This window comes from Nannobrachium achirus (assembly GCF_963921795.1).
Source record: "Nannobrachium achirus genome assembly, chromosome: 10".
Lineage (NCBI taxonomy): Eukaryota > Metazoa > Chordata > Actinopteri > Myctophiformes > Myctophidae > Nannobrachium > Nannobrachium achirus.
The window spans coordinates 46,812,251-46,819,067 of record NC_137819.1 but is presented as its reverse complement, the minus strand read 5'-3'; positions in this window follow the sequence as shown (position 1 = coordinate 46,819,067).

Genomic DNA, 6,817 nt, shown 5'->3' with positions numbered 1-6,817 from the left:
AGTAAAGGGTTGCAGCAAATTGAGCAAAAGTGGAACAGAAACAGCAGATCTACAAGCTCACAACACGTCGTGGTGCATGCGTGACGTGTTGTGAGCTAATAGATCTGCTATTTTTGGCGAGCGACTGCGGGTAAATCAGGCTTAACCGTGAATGGGGGGAGCGGGGGGCAGAGATACTTTCGCGCTTGATAAATGAGTCTAGGCTAGTGACTCCCCTGGGTGCCACGCTACAAGCAGATACGTGGGCGGTGGGGGATAGAGGAGAACAATGCGCATGTCAGAGGTAGAGATTTATGGTCGTCCCAGCTCCGGCAGGGTGTGGGTCCCACAAAGGCTACCCGAGCCAGGCTGCTGTGACACCTGCTAAATTGTCTCTTTTGTTACCCACATATCAGGAAGTGGCCTGGCATTTTCAACCCACTAGAAATTGAAGGATACTATCACCATGTAAGACTCGTGTAGGATGGTTGCCGCCCTTTGTGTTACTGCTACTGACTCTGAGGAAATAATTGGCTACTGGCTCTGGCAGTGCACTATCAACTATAATGGGCATGGACTTATAAGATTGTGGTTCCTATACTGTACACTAGTGATGGACGATATAATTGTGTGTTTCTGACCTCTGGAGATGTGAGCCAGAGCCAGAGGGCAGTAAACTTGATAATGTGTTTCGGCCCAAATAAACCATTTGCATTAGCATGTACTTAGACTTTGATTTTGCCCAGTTTCTTGAGGATGGGTTTGATCAACTAAACAAAGATGTTCTTTGGAATCTACTATATTGCTCATTTAAGCTTAACAATAAATCTATACGTACATAGAGAGCCTTCGATACTCTGCGTTAATTTCTTCGGTTATTTTCTGAAAGCTTACCGATGCAGTATACTGTAGCCTACCACTGGAAATCTTGTGGACAGTGCAGCTCCCACCGTCCCACGATTGCTTGTACTAGAAGTACAGTAGTTCAAACCAGTAAGACTCCCTAATCGGGAGATAAGCGACCGTCACGTCACATACACAAACTTTAGAAGGCAATCGTAGCCAATCAGGAGGGAATATGGGAAATGGGACAGATCCATGTTGATGACATGACTTTAGAGACACTGTGTACCGCCTTTCGTGATTTTAGGGCACATTCACTAGTAAAGATCACACCATCAAACAGAGAAACGTTTTGGGTTACATTTATTGAACGTGATTGCATGGAAACATAGTGGCAAGCATTGGATTGGATTTATTGAACATGGTAGCATGGAAACATTGTGGCAAGGAAATGCATTGAGAAGCAACGCCTGGTGACTGAAGGCGGTGCCTTAGTAGGCGGATGATGAATGTTAGTGTGAATGATGGAATGGACTATGGGATGAATAATGGATGGAGGGCTGAATACTGGAGTGATGGGGTGAATGCTGGGGTGGAATGGTGAATGATAGGGTGAATGAATGGAGGATGGCTGGTGATGATTAACGGGGGGAAAAGAGGTTATGGATGGAGGTGATTAACGGGGACGGACATTGGACCTGAGGTAGTGTGGTAGGGAGAGGAGAATAGAGGCAGTGCAGGGGATGACGAGGGAAGACGGGCGCTGATAAGGGTGGGGACGGCGGGAGCCTCGGCGGCGGCGGCGGCCGCGGCGAGGTGCGTGAGGGAGTGTGATGGAGGGAGGGCGAGGGAACCTGATGGACATTAGTGAGGGAATGTGAGGTGTAGGAGGGCGGCACTGAATGGAACGGGGGCGGGGAGGAGGAGCGCTGGGAGCTCGAGCCCTGGGTGGTCCAGGAGGGCGGAGCTGCACCAAGCGGCGTGGGGGGGGAGGCGGTGAGCAGAGCTGCACCGAGCGGCGTGGGGGGGGAGGCGGAGAGCTCGGGGCGAGAGCCCTGGGTATTGTGGCTCTGGGGCTCTGGATGGAGATTGTCCGTGCCCGAGCAGAGTCCCCCCTTTGGAAAGTGTAACTGTGGAAGAAGCAAAGGAAGGTTAGTTACTGTGGATGCAGATGCAAGGAAGGTTAGTTACTGTATATGAGGAGGAGAATGGGGTGGAGGTGGGATGCGAGAAACTGAGCAGGAAGTGCAGCAGGCATGGCCGGGGTTTAAATACGGCGCTAGATTGGCTGGTAGGAGGAGATAAGGGAGGAGCTGTTAAGGTGAGATTGAGACAGGCAGGTGAGGTAGAGAGGAGAGAGGTAGGTTAGATTAGGAGCGATGGAGAAGAGAGGAGATGGTTATCCGGTGTGATCTTGTTCTCCTGAACTTTCGTTGTTCCAACAACATTTCACTAGTAAAGATCACACCATCAAACAGAGAAACGTTTTGGGTTACATTTATTGAACGTGATTGCATGGAAACATAGTGGCAAGCATTGGATTGGATTTATTGAACATGGTAGCATGGAAACATTGTGGCAAGGAAATGCATTGAGAAGCAACGCCTGGTGACTGAAGGCGGTGCCTTAGTAGGCGGATGATGAATGTTAGTGTGAATGATGGAATGGACTATGGGATGAATAATGGATGGAGGGCTGAATACTGGAGTGATGGGGTGAATGCTGGGGTGGAATGGTGAATGATAGGTTGAATGAATGGAGGATGGCTGGTGATGATTAACGGGGGGAAAAGAGGTTATGGATGGAGGTGATTAACGGGGACGGACATTGGACCTGAGGTAGTGTGGTAGGGAGAGGAGAATAGAGGCAGTGCAGGGGATGACGAGGGAAGACGGGCGCTGATAAGGGTGGGGACGGCGGGAGCCTCGGCGGCGGCGGCGGCCGCGGCGAGGTGCGTGAGGGAGTGTGATGGAGGGAGGGCGAGGGAACCTGATGGAAATTAGTGAGGGAATGTGAGGTGTAGGAGGGCGGCACTGAATGGAACGGGGGCGGGGAGGAGGAGCGCTGGGAGCTCGAGCCCTGGGTGGTCCAGGAGGGCGGAGCTGCACCAAGCGGCGTGGGGGGGGAGGCGGTGAGCAGAGCTGCACCGAGCGGCGTGGGGGGGGAGGCGGAGAGCTCGGGGCGAGAGCCCTGGGTATTGTGGCTCTGGGGCTCTGGATGGAGATCGTCCGTGCCCGAGCAGAGTCCCCAAAAGGAACCACAATTAACGGACGAGAGCGGCGTGGGCTTTAGAGCGGATATACGTGTGGTAGGCAGAAGACGACCAGCGACCGAGGATCTGAATGATGTGCTCGGGGATGCCTTGCCGGGATGCTGAGGATGCAGCGCCTATGCGAAATGAGTGACCGGAGAAGTGCTCGGCTGCGTAGCCGGCCTTGGTTAGAACTTGGCGGAGGTGGCGATGGAACCAGGTACGAGAGATAACGGTGCCGGTTTCGGATATGAATAGTGGGTCGGAAGGTGAAGCGTTTTGGGACCGGCGGATAAGGAGATGGCGCATGAGTGGCTCGAAAGGACTGAGGGGGGAATTTAGCTTGAAAAGGTAAATGGGAGTCGAGGCTCCGAATTGGTCCGTTTTACTGTGCTTGAGTGTGTAAATTAGGGTGGAATGATCCAGGATAGACAGGTCGGCGAGGCAAGGGTGGCGAGCCGGATCGAATCTGGTATTAGAAAATGTGAACTCCGAGCACCTGAGGAACCCGTAAAAGGCCAGGAGGAATATCGATTCGAGTGTGGAATCGGTGGATGGGTTAACGTAGCCTGAACGGAGCACCGAGATACAATCAGCGAGGATTGGCGAGGTGAGGGGTTGGCGGCTAGGAGGGTGGCGTGGTTCGTACCGTCTAATGCCTTTAAGAAGCAAAGAGACGTGAGGATGTGAATAGAAGGGGTGAGGAGCGCCGGTAATGAGTTTCGTAACGAAGTTAATACCGGCGAGGTAGGTACGGATGGTGGATGAGGGCATGGACCGGGAAGTGTGGCTATGGCTGATGTAGGAGATGAGTGAGGCTAGGTCTAGGGACGGGAACGGTAGCGAGTGGGATGAGTGAAATAATTGGAAATTTTTCCAGGCGGTCCAGTAGGAGGACAGAGTGGAAGGGGCGATTGACAGGAGAATGGTTTGTTGGGCATGGAGTATGAGGTGGCGGAGAGGATGGTCTATGGGAAAGTCATGTGAGAAAACGGAGGTACCGGAGTGGGGTGGATGTCCGCGTCTGGAGCCAGTAGCCTGAATTTCTGGAAGAGAAAACGAGAGAGTGAGTCAGCAATGGCATTGAGGTGACCGGGAATGTGGGCGGCACGGATAATAAAATTATGGGTGACTGTGATCCAGGTGAGCCGCCTGAGGAGGGACATGATGGGGAGTGAGGAGGAACGGCCTTTGTTAATGATGTCCACAGTAGCTTGGCTATCTGAGTGGATAAGGACGGAGCGGCTGGTCCATTCTGAACCCCAAAGGGAAGCCGCTACGACTATGGGATAGAGCTCATACATGGCAGAGGAAAGGTGGGGGTCGCACTGGGAATCTAGCATCTCTTTCGGCCATTCGTCTGCGAACCAGCGCCCACGGTAATAGCCTCCGTAGCCAACGGAGGGTGCGGCATCAGTGAATAACTGGAGGTCCTCCGGTGAGGAGTGAAAATTGTCATAGAAAAAACTAATGCCGTTCCAGTTTTGGAGGAGGACTCGCCAGAGCCTGAGCTCCATTCTACACTCTTGTGAGAGTGAGACCTGGTGGTGGAGGGAAGGGACTGAGGAGGCTAGTGAGAGGAGGTGGGAGATGAACGAACGGCCTTGGGGAATGATACGGGTTGCGAAATTGAGGTGGCCTAGGAGTTGGAGCAGTTGCCGTTTTGTGCAGGATGTGGTGTCTGAGAAGTTTGCCACGATCAGAATGATTCTGTCCAATTTTTCCTGGGGAAGGGAGGCCTGAGGGTGTCTAGTTTAATTCCTAGGAATTCAACACTAGTGGCGGGGCCTTCTGTCTTGTCCTCGGCGAGGGGAACGCCGAGAGCTGTGAAAGCTGCTTTCAGACAAGACAGGCTGTGTGCGGGGGGGGATGATGGGGGGTCGATAGTGAGGAAGTCGTCTAGCAGGTGGACGAGGGAGGGGATTCGGTAGTTGTTTAACAAAATCCAGCATAACAGCTCTGAAAGGTTGTCGAACAGCTTGGGGCTGCTTTTGCATCCGAATGTTAGGCGGACTGCAAAATAGAATTGGCCTTTCCAACAGACCCCGAACAAGTGCCAGGTGTCTGGGTGGAGGGGGAGGACCTTGAAAGCCGACGTGATATCGGCTTTGGCCAGCCAGGCGCCGCGGCCGGCTAGGTGAATGAGGGAAATGGCGTGGGCGACTGTGGAGTAATGGAGGGAAAAATCAGAGCTGGGGATGAGGCTGTTTATGCTGGGAACTGAGGAGCCATGGGGGGAGGATAGGTCTATGATGAGGCGTTTTTTGCCGGAGTATTTGCGGGTGGCTACTCCGACTGGGCTGATACGGAATTTGGTGAAGGGGGGGGGAGGAAAAGGGGCCAATCATAAACCCTTGCTTGACTTCCTTAGCAATAAGTGTGTCGACTGTGTCTGGGTCTGTCAGGGCGGATTGGAGGTTATCGCAGGAGTGGTTTGTGTCTGGGAGTGTGACAAGCCCGGGGGAGAAGCCGTAGTTGAGGCCGTCTAGGAAAAATCGGACAAAATCGGGGTCTGGGTGTGAAGTTAGCTCTGATGCTAGGGCTGGGATGTTGATTGGAGTGGCTAGGTGTTTAGATAGTCAGCTGCTTGAGGGTTTGGTGGGGTTGTGGGGGCATGCGACACGGGAATGGGCTCCGCCGCAGAAGGAGCACACGTGCAACAATTTACAAGCGGACGAGTTACAGCCCTTGTCGTTGAAATTGTTGCACAGCATTTTCTGCCCGACAAATAGTATAGGGCGGCCTCGACGATCCCTTTCCTGGGAGGAGGCTGGGAGTGCGGTGGGGCGTTGGGATGCGGACTTAGCTGTGCGAGCCATGAGCTGTGGGAGTTGGGTGTGGGTCTGTGGTACCTGATTGGACGATGACTGGGCAGAAGTAGTGGAAGCTGTGGGGCGGGAGATAGCTAGGACGCAAGTTGAGGTGGGATGGGCTGGGCAACCGCACAGTTCGCAAGCGAGGGCGCTTCTACCGGCAAAGAGCCGGCAGTACAGCTCGGAGTCCAGTGCGCCCCAGTAGGTCAGCTGGTTTGACTGCTGGAGTCGAGCTGCCGCCGTTGCTGCGAACTGCCTGTGGTAATGGTAAAAGAGGGGACCCGAGAAGCGTAAAGCTAGGTCCATGATTATCTGCAAATAATCATTCAGCTCCTGCCTGCGGTAGGGGAAAACGGAACAAATGACATTCTGGTAGAGGGAGAAAGCCAGGACGAACTCTGTGGGGGAGAGAATGGTGGGGTTAGAGGAGGAATTGAGATCGCGGAGGGTGATGGACACCCCTCCGCAGTCTACAGTCCTGGCCTGGTGGGAGAAAGCAGAGGGTTTTATTAGTACGGCTAAATCCACGTCCATACCCTGGAGGATCTGGTGGCGAAGGGCGTTCGAGACCGGCATCGGGTTGGCGGTAATAGCCGTCGGAGGTACTGGTGCAGGCAGGGCTGTGGAGAGGGAAAAAGAGAATTGAGGTATGGGAGTGTGGGCGTGGGCCTGGGCTATGGGTTGGTAGGATGGGGGGGGCATTTGGAACTGCGGGTTAGGGTACAAATGCTGATTGAACATGGGGGGGAGAGGAGGAGCAGGATGAGCCTGGGCTTGAAATGGGAGCTGAATAGCTGTGGGGGGGGGGGGGGGGGGGGGGGGGGGGCTAGGGCCTGGGCTAGCGGATGTGTGAACGGGTGAAAGAAGGGGGGAGGAGGGAAGGTGGTTGGAGCCCTGATTAAAGGAGCCGTAGCGAGGGGGGGAGGGGCAG